Source organism: Lepisma saccharinum, chromosome 22 (genome assembly GCF_977018435.1).
Source record: "Lepisma saccharinum chromosome 22, izLepSacc3.1, whole genome shotgun sequence".
Classification (NCBI taxonomy): domain Eukaryota; kingdom Metazoa; phylum Arthropoda; class Insecta; order Zygentoma; family Lepismatidae; genus Lepisma; species Lepisma saccharinum.
Genome location: NC_139250.1, coordinates 7,813,676 through 7,828,273, shown reverse-complemented (window position 1 = coordinate 7,828,273; position 14,598 = coordinate 7,813,676). Strand labels below are relative to the sequence as shown.

Sequence of the window (14,598 nt, the reverse complement as noted above, 5' to 3'; positions counted from 1 at the left end):
TGATTTTTATTTAAAAAAATCATTTTTCATGATTTTTTTTATTTAAATCGGATTTTTTAAATATTTTTAACAACCACTCTTAAAATTGCTAGTATGGTTTTTGGCACCATACATATAGATATATGTTTTTTTATAGAAAGGCTTTTCTAGTAAACAGTCCTGCAAAGTATTTGAACAGTTTGATTAAAGTAAATAAAAAATGTATGTAAATATACATTTTTCTGCTTCTCATACTGTCACTGCTAATATTGTTCCATTGTATATGATTCTATTCCTATTGCGTTTTATTGTACTTTCTTGTTTAATTCCATTGTAATCTTGAATTTTATTTTAATGTCTACGTATTTTAATTTGTTCTATTGTATGGGATTTTATTCAATTTTTATTTTATTGTACTTTCTTCTTTGATTTCTTTGTAATCTTGAATTTTATTTTATTTTTAATTTTAATTTGTTCTATTGTATGGGATTTTATTCAATTTTTATTATATTGTACTTTCTTGTTAAATTGTTTGTAATCTTGAATTTTATTTGATTTTTATTTTAATCTGTACTTTTTGGGGTTAGGTAGTAGACAGCAACAGCTGAACCTTGCCCAGGAATAAAGTCAATTCAATTCAATTCAATTAAATATATGAACCTACTATAGAAATGTTTGTTGAGTGTGTTAGTGAAACTATAATAATTTCAGTAACTTTTCTTCTACTGAAAATAAAACATTCTGGACGTAGTCTATAATTGTAATTTAAAATATTTTTACAGTCTTTGTAGCTGAATTTTGGCAATTTCTTTAATTATAGTTTGCAAAATATCAGCTGCCATGTTTATAGTATTTTGATAATAACACTATTTACTGTTTACCAAGATTAGTATTTTGTATATTTTTTTACACAAAATGTTTGCTCTTTTTGCCCATAAAAATTATTGCAAGAGAAATTTACGTGTGTTTCCAGTTTACCTATTACATTTCCTTTCGTATGAGCTTCATACCTTCAGTACATATATATTTTGTTTCCTTTCTTTTTCTTTCTTAGAGCTTAACAAACACAAAATAAACATCATTAAATGATTACAAGATTTATGTACTTTCACCAAAAGTGATTCTCATAACTACAAAATCCTTATGTACATTGTTCTGTAAATTATTTATTTAAAGTGATTTAAATCAGTGATTTTTTTTATGACTATGATATTTTTATTAGGGCCGAGCCGATACCGATATATCGGTACCAACCAATACCAGTGCTATCGGTATCGGAAAGTATCGGCTGGAATTTACTTACCGATACCTGCAGATACTTCTCCTGTATTTTCGTCTTTCGTGAGGTCTGCAAAAATGCAGTGCATTTTCGCGGAGTCGAGAAACTATGCAAAATTTGAAGTTTTCATCTTATTTTTGCACCAGCATTATGGGAAAAATGGGTTTTGTATTTGTGTTTTAATACTTTGATATACCTAATTCTCAAATATCTTAAAGCAGGTTGATGGATGTTATTGCATACTTACACAATGATATTAATCAATATTTTGAACTTTTAATTGTTACAGTTTTCAAGCATCGGTTTCGGTGTTAGTGGAAGTCGGTAAGAGTATGGGTTTCGGTTCAAAAGTGACATCGACTCAGATCTAATTTTTATTGACGCGTTTCTCTACGGCGAACTTTGAAGCTGGGTTAGCAAACTTTAGAAAATACACCTGGAGCAGATGGTTCGCATGTTTGATTTTGATTGATTTGCTATATTTTACTTCGCTTTTCTGCCACTTTTGACTAATTTGCGGAATCTAGGAAAATTGCGATGGCGGACAATTTCGATGAAGCCAGAATCACTGATAATTGCTATAATTTTGACGGTGAAGGTCGTTTTACAAATTAATGGTAGCACAATTGCAACCCACAGGTGCACCTAACCTAACATAACGTAACCTAAAAGTACTTTCACAAGCTACTTTGCCAATCTCAAGCCTGGAAAAAGTGTAAGAGGAATCTGCTATATTCGAAAATATCAATATTTCACATAATTAATTCTCTTGTAAGAGGTATTGCACGGGGTGTTAAGTCACCCTTCAATTTGATAGGATATTTAAAATGTCATCGCAATTGTCCACTCGCCATTTCACTTCTGTGTTCATCGCAATTGTCCGGCTACCCATTTGCGAATTGTTCGCAGGAGGGATATTTTAAATTATATTTCTGTTAATCTTGTACTTTCTGGCTCAATTTCTATCTTCGAACATTAGGCGTAGGAGTGTCATTAAGAAGACATATTCTTCTTTACACGATACGTTGAAGAAAGTTTGTATTTTACAATGAAAGTACTGTCATGCCGTTTTTCCGTACTGAGCTTTTGAAATTTTGCCAGATTTTGTCCAAGAGAGGCTACAAGTTATTTGAAAAAGACGCATGCTTCAACATCTGCCGTGTAGGGATACAATGCTCAAGCTGTCCCACATACGCCTCCTCGACTTCCCGGACTGACTTCGCATCTCATCATGAGATTATCCCTGCAGGAGCGAGGAGAGCTTTGTGATGTCGGCGCCTCATCGCCCTTCTATCCTCGCCTTTCATGGAGGAAGAAGCGGTTGGTTATTACGCACGCATCTATTGGACCAAACCGAAGAAAGAGTACTGCTATGAGAGCCACAGAATTCGACCTCAATGTTATCGCAGTCTGAATCGTCATTTAATATTGCTAATTCAGTTGTGATGGGCGTCTTCAGGAAAGGAAATCGAGTCTTTGATGTAAAAATCGATTTATATATGTAAAAGAACAGTAAAACCTCGTTAATCTAATGGGGGATAAGTTAACCGATTTAACGAAAGTCCGGATTAACTGAAATAACCTAAAAGAACAGTTAAAAGAGCATTGAAACTCCGTTTATAGCAACAAAACACGTTTATTATGGTGTATTTAAACGGCATAGGCCTAAATACACTATACAGTACAGTACAAAGTATGTGGGAAACAGAGTTCATTTCTTTGGGAAATTCTCTTGTTGACTTCTAGCCACACTTAAAACCTTTGCCTTTTGCCTGTCCGGATTTAGCTAAGTCTGAATTAACGAGGTTTTACTGTATTAGTATTATTGCAATACATTATTGTTGATCTTATTTGAAGAAATTTCTCCTTAATACACCAATAAGCAAATGTATTTTTTAAAATATAATTTCAAACAATTGATACAGTGAAATACTTAGTCATTCTCATATTGTCTTCAGCTCTGGCGTCTACGACCAGTATATACTGTAGGGCCGTGTGTGTGTTTTCCTGTGTCTTGTCCTTATGTGTGCTGAGTGTCCATTTACAGCCTCAGCTTTTAATCCAAGTATTCCGACATTACAGTTATATTTTAGTTATGGAAAGGGGTTGGACGCCGTATAACACAAAGTTGGGAACCTCTTTTTTCTCTATCTTTTCCTCCCCATACCACCAAAACCACTTGGTAGGTACATTCAGAAGTTCTTTCATTGCCAAACTGTAGCATACGTCATGTCGCTTATACCCGTGAGTTTACTTCGCTAATCTCCAAGAAATGTAGACATGCCTGAAATGTCAAAAATGAGCAACAAAGAGGCTTTATATTCGTGATGTACGTCATATGCTCCTGGTCTCAGATTCACAGTACTGTATTTTTCAATTGAAATCCACGGTGTGTATGTGTTTTACCAACTAAACTGAATATTGAAGATGTGCAAAATCTTAAGTATTGATAATATGTACAGCTGAGAGCTGAGACACTATTTTATCATCATTAATTTAACAACATTAACTTCTAAAGCGTTGCCAACAGCAAATTTTTAACAACGTTAAACTGTTTTTATGCGTGGAATTTTAACTTGTGTACTAAACAAGTTATGATTTCAAATATTACAAAGCACAGTGGGATCCATGAGTATTACCGTGCAAAATGTCCATCACCATGTTCGTGCACTTTATTTGACCCAATAAGAGCTTCAGGAAAGAAAACTCGAAACAAGCTGCTGACGCACTCAAAATTTCAAATTCAATCAATCAATCATATTTATTTTAGAAGTTACGAGTATTTGTATTTGTACTTTTGATATTTAGGGTCGCTTTTCCGCCACTTTCGGCTAATAGCGACGATGAGGATAACTGGTAATTAGATGCAGGGACTCTTATAAGAAACATCCAAGTCCAGGCCGGGTATCGAACACGGGGACTCGAAAGTCGACCACTTAACACGCTGGGTCACCAATTCGATCAACTAAAAGAAGATGAAATCATCAAAATTCTGATCTGATTTCTTCATTTTGAGCTACTTTGTTTTTTCTTCGACTATTTTTTCTGCACAACTAATTAACTGAAATTTTCTTGACGGACTTTTTAACGTCCATCCGTAACTGAATTAACTTTTACCTAACTTTCAGTGAGGTCAACTGCTTCCCCACATCGCGAGGCTCATGATTCTTATCGTGTACCTGCGACATTTTGACTTACAGCAAACTTTGCCAAAACTTGTCTAGATAAGTGACACAGTCTAGGCCACTAGCGTGTGCATATTTTTTTTCAGAGGGGGCTGGATTTGTAAAACTAGATAGATACGTTCTAAAGGGGGCGGAATACATTAAAATATTTCGTAATAACCATTTTGATCCTTCGTTTTACAGGTTGTTTATAGACAAAAGCCACTTTTGTTACCCGGATACCATCAGGTTCACCTTACATACGTCAGTGGTCTAGACAGCAGGTCTATTTATATCTAAATAGCAAATGCAGAGGAATCAGAAAAAGATCTAATTTTTCACAAATTTAGACTATTGTCATTCGTCGAAACAATATTTTCGAAAACTTTCCCAATAAATTTTTTATTGTGTTTTTACAGTGAGAAGAACCCCAATTATTACAGTTTTTCCTGTTAAGAAATTATATCCTGAAGTTTTGCGCCTAACACCTAAGCACACCTGAAATATTTATTATTTTTTTAAATAATAATAATAATAATAGAGAGCATATGGAACGAATTCATTACATTTGCCTTATTCTCTTCTGGAATATTAAGTGTAAAAGATTAGGTTCCGACATTCCTCATAATCCTCTTTCTACATTTTTCTGTGACTGTAATGGAGTAAGTCGCTCTTACACCTACCGTTTAGGCTTATTATATTTGCGTAATTTAAAACGTAAAAGAGCCGAAACATCAGTTCTATGTTTAATTAGGATAGAACATTATTTACTTACTACTCTTATAGTTAAGCAGGTTCAGAACGTGTAACCAGAATATGATGAAATTACTGTTTCAAAAATCAACATACCAAATTTAAAGAATAATGCAGAAATCTATTAGTTGTTCTTGCCGTTTTAGTAAGTTTTATTATTCGTCTCCATAGGTTATTTCAAAAAATAGAATCTTAGGTGCATGTATGATCTCTGTGAACACAATAATACCATGAACAGTTTTCTATTGAGCCTTCGATTATAAAGCTCTTTTTGCTTAGTTCCAACCGAAGTCATTGAACAAATATTTCAGTACTGAATGGTGAATTATTTTTCGATTGACTATTGTTCATGTAAGTTGAACGTTAATATAACCCCAACAGTGCGATAAATAAGTTCAACATTTCAATATTTGCTGCTTAGGAGGCCGCTGAAAGACATTGCTACGTACCGGAAATTTGCATTCAGTTTGTAGAAATGTTTATCTGGCATTTTGCGCTATTACTAGTCTAAACACAGCACTACAAGTTAGAGGAAATTGAAAAATTGAATGGTACACACGTTAATAAACAGGAAGTGGTGAAAATTTTATTAGAATCTAGAATCAAATTTAAAAAGTTATATACCGTTCGTCATTTTGGAAAATTAATAGACAAATTATTTTCATCTTAAAAATATAGTGACCTTGTTTTCCAAAGGTCGCAAACAAAAGATACTCAAATGAAAAGTTACTTTTCAGTTTCCCTTTTTGTACATGAGCATTACTGCTATTGCCTTATTGTTTTAAGCACTTTAAGACTTCATGTATGTATGAATGTATTATTAATATTTATTTCAAGTACACTTTATGCCAAGATAGTCTAATCGGAATTGGATCTACAGTTTTAAGTGATGCAATGTTCCTCCGTCTTGGTTCAAACCCGAGAACCCTAGATTATAAGACAACCGCTTTACCACTATGCCATCAGGTAGGGCAGTATGTATTATTTTATATGAGTGTGTGTGTGTGTGTGTGTGTCTGTGTGTAAATTTAAAATAACATTTATATACAAAGAAGTATAAATAGAGTCAAAAACGAAAATAATACAATTTACATCAACTTCTCCAAGAAGGAGTTGCCACACTAAACAAGCAAAAATGCTTTTACAATACTTATTTTACCGGATAAAAATTATTAACACGGATCGGAAGTTGATGAAATGTCATGTCATCTTTTTTTCTGACATCTCGGACACGATGCCCATTAAATATACACAATATTACGCTTCGTCTAGAACCCAAAATAGGTAATTTTAAAGTGCATTTTTCTGCATTTTTCGACAATTTTCAGATTTTAGGTCATTTTCCCCGATTTTCGGCATTTTCCCGTCATTTTTCGCAATATTCGGTGTATTGTTTCGTCATATTTTGTCACTTCTTTCATTTTGGTTATATTCTCGAGTGTATTCACCAAGGTGAAGTATATGTCTCGCAGGATTGCAATTTACGAACAAAAGAAATGCTGAACTGGTGACAGTCTTTGTTGTGCCCGGGGAAACCTCCAGGTGTCCGTCTGGGGCAAACTCAAATTTAAGATCAGATAAGGAGATTGCATTTTGTTTAATTTCCTTTTCATTTAAATTTTAAACCCGAAACTAACAAATTTAATGGTCGTTTTTTGCATTTTTTACGTCATTTTTCGCATTTTTAGGACATTCTATAGGGCATATACCTATATTTTTTAGGTCATCAACTTCCGCTCCCTAATTATTAATATCCTCAAATCTCATTGACTACCCTCATTCCCTCTTCTAAATGCATCGAAATAGAAATTTGGAAATGTCTTTATAAAGATACATTATATCTTCTGCAGTCATTTGTTACATGTCAATTTTGTTTCAATTGTGTCATGTCTATATTCTAAATTATATCATTTCAGAATTTCAAGAATAATCGTGCGGCTTGTATTTACTCTTCGGATAGTTTTGATAGAGGATCGATTCCGGTATCACGAAACCATTAGAAATAACTGTATAATAACAGTTGTGCTTAATCAACATAACAATTATCTTGATTACTAAAGTTGAAATTCTAGACGAATAATGGTCGTTTTTTGCATTTTTTACGTCATTTTTCGCATTTTTAGGACATTCTATAGGGCATATACCTATATTTTTTAGGTCATCAACTTCCGCTCCCTAATTATTAATATCCTCAAATCTCATTGACTACCCTCATTCCCTCTTCTAAATGCATCGAAATAGAAATTTGGAAATGTCTTTATAAAGATACATTATATCTTCTGCAGTCATTTGTTACATGTCAATTTTGTTTCAATTGTGTCATGTCTATATTCTAAATTATATCATTTCAGAATTTCAAGAATAATCGTGCGGCTTGTATTTACTCTTCGGATAGTTTTGATAGAGGATCGATTCCGGTATCACGAAACCATTAGAAATAACTGTATAATAACAGTTGTGCTTAATCAACATAACAATTATCTTGATTACTAAAGTTGAAATTCTAGACGAATCTTAGAATTTAGAACATCAGCATACTTCTTGCAAGCGGGATACATTCTCAGAACTTTCAGGTTGAACGCAATTGTATTCATTGCAGTCGCTTCTTTATAGCAAACTGCGAATTTACAACATGACGATTAGATTTAGATTAGAAGAAACCTTGTTTTCTTCTTTGGCTCAACTGTGTTGTTTTTATATGTTTTTAAAATAAAAGTTCGAAATTTCGTCTGTTGTCTTTATATTATTACATAATTTACAGTTTTTTTATATAAGGAATAAAGTATAATGCTATTTTAGATTTTGTGTGATAGGATAGGAGGAGGTTATTAAAAAATTGCAAACTTAAGAATTATAAATTTTAGTTTACTGTTAGAACATTACTCAAGTTTTATACATTTTATGTAGATATAAAGAAACAATGGATGTTTGCAATTTCGTGTTTTTTTTTGTTGTTGTTTTTTTGCATAATTTAGTAAAAAATATATCAAATTTCATGAGTAACAAGGCATGCCAAATGTTGATACTAAGTAATTATTCTAATTCTGTAGTATTTTCAATCAAATGCTGTTAGTAATTTGGCGTGAAACACAAAATTAGCATTTTGGTAGTGCGCAGAAATAATGTCTGTCATAAATTATGCTAGTAATAGACATGTTGTCCCTACGATTCTCAAACCTTTACACAGCCTCTTCTGCAAACAAAAAAATTACAATCAGATAAGGAATTAACCTTTACAATTCTATCCTCTTGTTCGTATCCTTGTCATAATGGTTTTGCTCAAGTCAATTTCAACGTTGATCTATCTTTTTATTATTTTCATTAACAGGCTCAATGTTTAACTTAGATTTGTGAGTTTGCATTTCCACGAAAAGTTATTGAGCTCAGTTTAAAATTGTTAAATAAGATAGGGTTATTTTCAAATAAAAACTTTGCTTTAAAACTTTAACTTTCGCAAAATTATTTGAGAAGCCCCAAAAATATAATCCTGATTCAGAATGTACAATGAAATTTTTCGTTGCAATTCGTGACCAACTTTGTATAGCAGTGAATATTTATATTATTTTAAAACGTAATCCGAGTATATAAGGAAAAATATATCTTATTGGAAAGTTGTAACATGCGGGTCAATTAATTATTTTATTATCATGTACAAGAACTGAAACGGGAAGGGATACTTTCTGTTGCTGTTACAAATAATGTACAAAAATTCATTCAAATTATTTTATAAACAATAAAAAATGCCCTTCTATCATCTGATGCACATGAAATGACGTAGAAACAATTTCCTTTACTTTGTTTATATTTCGATAAAGAGGAAAATTGAAACAGCAAATTTACTTTAACAAATTTATCAAAATTGTTGAGAAATTAAGTTTAGTCTGGGAAATCTTCCTAGGTGTATCTTTTATGTACAAACATATGCGCAAACAGGGAGAGTCATGACTGAAGTGTAAGGGTAATTGGCGAACACAGATTGCTAACTGATCGGCAAGTATTTATGTAAGTATAAACGCAAGAACCTCTAATTATTTCAGGATGCGTTGCAAAATCACCCCAATTTCTTCAGTCCTCATGCAGGCTAAAATGCCTTTAAAACACGAGTTCAGAAATTAATTTTATAATCAATATGTAACCACACAGTGGAAAATGTGTAATTTTTGGTTTGCTCACAATCTTTTTGTCGATGTTACGAATGCGCACTTGTTCTACATAACTAAAACGATTTTCAGCACACCAGGATCATTTTTTTTTATCACAGACCATTACGAAACTATGCATATTATGAATATCGCGGTATTGTAATAATGTGATTCGCAATTTTTCTGCCAAAAAAATTCTAATATAAGTAATAGAAATAAAAAAATATTTGGCGACTATAAATATCTAATTTTATACAAATAAAATTGCTAATTCTCCAATATAGTTTAAGCATACGAGTAGATATGCTCACCGCAACTGAACCAACAGTGAAACCTGAATAACTGAAATATGCCAGCAGTAGGAATTGAACCGGACTTCAATAAATTTTTGTTATATTCTAACCGAAAGGTTCTATAGGCTGATTAGTGAATTAATTTTATTCATTAGCACTAATCTGGAGGAGGAAGGATTGGACGAAACAGAATTTACGTAAAGAGATTTAGAAAAATCACTTTGTCACCATGTTTGGCTTCGGTATTTGAACATGGGGCCTCCGGAATCCGGCAAAAAGAGGCTCTGGCTTCTGAATCTATTAGATTTAGACGCTGAATGCTGTGCTGAGATGCCTCAACTTGCACGAAAAGTTTATAAGAATTCTCCCACAAAAACAACCGGAGTTCACTCACGGACAAAAATATTTGCAGGATATACATTATTTCCCCCCGCCCCACACCAGCGGAAAATAAGCGAAGATTGTGTAGTGCAAAGAACCAACCTCATTATCCAACCCCGCTGTTATTTATGTTATTAGCCTGAACGGATACACGACTCTCGTTTTGAAACATCATGAAAAATCTTTTCTTCTCGCCCGTTTCGTTTTTGCTATGGTCCAGAAAGAGAGAAGAAAAAAATGTCATCGTTCATTCCTGTTTTTAGTCGTGCGCGGCATGACCTTGGCAGCTACGATTTCTGAGAAACTTCTATTACATGGTTAAGTGTTCTGAATTAGTATGTATTCCAATTTGTAAAGAAAAGGAGAGGTGGCTACCGAATAATGATAGGATGCTGGTTTCATCCTTGGTCATGCATTTTCGCATGTTGTGTGTGGTCACATCGATGGAGAAGAAGAACATGGAATTAGGGAAAAGTGATACAATGTCATGTTGCAACATTTATCGCATTCCTACCCTCATTAAAACGGCGAAGGTTCTGATGATGCTCCCTTCGTAAGAAATTCATTTAAAAATTCTGATTATTTTAGAATGGGACATATTTTTAATTTATATTATTTTCTGTGCTTTATGTATTATAATCAGTGTTTAGGTGGTTTGTGATTCATTTTAATTACATATAAAAAATAATCAACAACTGAACAAAACATTTCACCACGAGAAACTGCGGCATGTTTGGAGACGTCCTTCCCTGTCCAAGAACTCTACCTACATTATGACAAGTGTAAACATGCTAAAGACAGGATGACACGGGGACTACAACCTAACGCTGATATTGCAGCACGCATAAGAAAATTTACAGGGGTCAAATTGACCCCTCCCGCTGTTCTAGGGGTATAACATGAAACACAGAAAGAAATTATATTTTGTAGATTTCAATATGCCATCTTATGAAGAATTATGTCATAAAATTCTAGGAAAGAAACAAAAAAACTGGATGGTTATTTTACAAGAAACGGTGAAGATAGGGGTGATTTTTAACCCCCTCCCGCCGTTTAAGTGTTTAGAAGTTAGAGGAGATTTGTGGAATTACCTTACGTTACAGTTCTTCTCCTGCGTTGTAATCACCGTGGCCTTCGGCTTCGCGATTGGCATCGGGGGATGTTGGGTCCCTTCCGCTTGTCATTGTACCATTGCAGTCAGTCACTCACAAAATCAGCACCAAAAGAGCTGATGGTCCTGGCACTAGTTCACTTAGACAACCACCACAAGTGCATAGAGTTGGCGTTTGTTTTGTTTCGCCGGAAGCACTATCAAAAGAATCGGCAATGGAGGAGTGTCCAGAAGCTTCTTGGGGCCGTAACAACAACAACAAAAGTATCACTCGTCTACCACAAGCACTTATGTCCACCGCCAATCAGAATTGGTGTTGACGATATCCCGTCCAGCTGTTTAGCGTGGTTCCTCGCGAGCGCTTTGGTGCGGCAAACGGACGATCTTGGCGCGCGACGGACCAGCACCAGAATGAGCTAACGCCGCTGCCAAGCCAAGAGATCCTCTGGCTTCTTTCGGAAAAGGGGAAGTGCCGCGAAAGGAGTGGGGGGAAGGTCTCTTCCCCTTCTTTCCAACAGACCTGGCAGAGGCCGACAGTCTCTCGCACACCGGCCGATGGATCCTTAGCGTTTACCCGAAGGCAGTTCGGGAGGTATGATAGTTGCACAATCTAAAACTGCTTATTGACTTACATCTCTGGCCTCGGGCGCAAAAGTAGGACTTCTTGTGTGATGCCCACGACTTTCGAATCTGTAATGCCTTGGAAAAACAATCCACAACAACAGGAGAAACCACGGTGGCGGCAAATATGTCACAGGCTTTGCAGTCCTGCTGCACCGAGCCTGTTTCCTCTACTACTTGGAATGGAAATCAGAACTTCTAGGAAACCTTGCAGAATGGTCCACCGTCTACCAATTGCTGATCATGTTTTTAAATTTGCATACCCTTGAATGAAAGTTTCCTCCGCGTGCGTTACAAATGTTTTCTTAACATTCAAGACTAGATGAAATTAGTGTCAATAGTGGGTAGAACGTAGAATAGAATAGAATAGAATGATTTTTATTTAAGCAGGCGTGTTTCGGCCTCATGGGCCGTTATTACAATGCGCGCAGACTAGTGGTTCTCAACCATTGTGAGTCCGCGGTTCGATAAAGTCTTATTCTATAAGTTGAGAGTCCATAACCAATAAACTTATTTGTAAACACATTTCCATTTTTAATAGTTCATACTAACATAAGTATTAATAAAGTTTTATTATTATGGCATAAAACTGACAATTTGAATTACATTTAAATTAGATTTTAGTCACTGCAATAATGTAGCACATTGTAGCTTCCTCAGGCCAGAATCATTATATAAATACTGATTCTTATTGACATGTCCCTTTCTGATATAAATCTATAATATTTTGTCCCGGATTCGATACCCGGTGGAGGCACATAGTGCTTCGGATCGCACGTTAAACTGTAGGTCCAGTCCCGATTAGCCTTTCTATGCCTAAAATGGTCTTATAACATCAAATCTATAATATTAATTCAGTGTAAAATTGTTTACTGTATTATTAAATTTATTTATTTTAATGATGTTGATTTAAAAAATAACTACACTAAGAAAAATATTTATGCATTATAACCCACCCATAGAAGTCAGTTGAGAAGAGAAGACAATAGAAAGATGTCGAACATTCTTTATCAGACATACACACGCTAAATATTTATATATGCAAAGTATGTAATTTAGTGAATGAACAATAGTCCCAACACTCATTAATATTCTGAATTTAAGAACGCATCACTTATTATCACGGACACATAAAATATTTTTATATTCAAAGTATGTTATTTAATCAATAAGCACTAGTTTCAGCACGAATATCTTGAACTTGAAAATGCAGCACTTTAACACGGCAATTATATGTTATTGAAAACTTAGTTTCTTTTATTACAACCTAGTTTTTGAAGGTATGTTATGCTATTGAGATTTTGGTTGCTGTCCATCAGTTGTAAAGGTCTTTGAAAGCAATAGAACGGCAGCTGTGGTGTCGGAGTGTGAGAGCTTAATACTGATATCAACTTAAAGATGAAAAAAAAAAAATAAGTGCTCAAATTGTGATTTAATTGATATAAAAAATCATTTAGATTAACTTCACCTGAACTACAAATCATGTAGTTACACAGTTGACAATTCAATCAGACCCCCAAAAAATCAGAAAAAGATCATCTAGATTGAAATAGTCAATTTTTAATTCACATGAATTGTCTGATATTTTGTTTGCTCGATAAAATATAAAATAAATATCAACTTTTAATTCACGGGCATTTCTTGGATAAATTTTGTTTTCTAAATCTAATATATAAAAATGTGTGTATTTGTGTTTCTTCCGGCATGGAGCGATTTCAACCAAACTTGATACGCGTATCACTTGCAATCTGGAAATATATACTGTAGGGGTAAGACACCCCTGGCACCCCTAGTTGGGGGTGGGGCTGGGAGGGGGTGACATGTAAAAATAATCGAAAACGGCCGATATTAGTGTGGAATCCATAGTTGTCGGGGTCGCTAAGATGAATAGTGACACTCCGAATGCCGTTCAACTCCAAATTTTACACTATAGTTAGAATTCATTATCTTCCTGTCTAATAGAACATTAAGCTAAATAAATACCCGGACAACGCCGGGCAAACAGCTAGTAAGAAATACAATCGGAGCCACTTTTTTTATTTACACGAATTTCTCAGAATAAATATAACAAGAGTCAACTATAAATTTACACGAATTTCTGTATTTTTTGTTTTCTGAATAAGAAAGAAAATAAGAATTATCCTTTAATTTACACCCATTTTTATTGTTATTTTATTGTTATATATATATATATGGATGACTATAAAAAAATCGGCGGGGGGGGGGGGAGCACATCTTCAAAGATATGCACATTATTGTTACATTTTCCAAACCCAGTGACGGATCCAAAAGTTACAGTTGGGAGGGGTGAAATTCAGTTGAGTATTTCACCTCACCCACAATCAATTCTAAGTCACACTACGTAAATAATATATGATTCTGTTAGCCGGCGCCAATATGTTCTAGAAATTAGCGTGTTTTTTTTTAATGCGAGTCCATGGCTGGAATAGATTATTGTTATTGTCGTTATTATCATAATTCCTCCCATTGTGAACTGAACGATCAGACATGGGGAGTAAAGTGAATGATAAAAGGAAGAAAACCTCACTTTCTGCAGGGGTCTTGGGTTGGATTCCCGTTTGAAGCATGGCTCTGACCCAAATTTAAACTGTAGGTCCAGTTCCGATTATCTTATCATGAGCAAAAAATAGGCTTAAATCATGAAAAATATTCTCGAGGCTGATAAACTTAGTGATAAAAGACAGAACAGTTGAGTCTTGAAAAATATTAGGCATAATAATTAATCCAAAAGTCTGCTACACTGTCCCGGTTATCTCTGGACCAAGGCCGCGCACAGCGGCAGAGAAGGGGGGAACTCGAATGGGCAGAGCGAAGCAGTACGCGCTGCTGCGAAGGCTGGTAATTGCAGTCGCTT

At 34.5% G+C, this 14,598-nt stretch overlaps 1 protein-coding gene across 1 annotated transcript in view; it reads right to left on the bottom strand.

The window, feature by feature from the left end:
• Nucleotides 1-11,512, bottom strand: part of LOC146004661 (knirps-related protein-like) — a 35,723-nt gene extending 24,211 nt beyond the window's left edge. The window contains exon 1 of the mRNA XM_083143574.1: nucleotides 11,083-11,512. The gene's annotated coding sequence lies outside the window, so the exon portion shown is untranslated. The remainder of the gene's footprint in view (nucleotides 1-11,082) is intronic.
• Nucleotides 11,513-14,598: the final 3,086 nt, after the last annotated feature.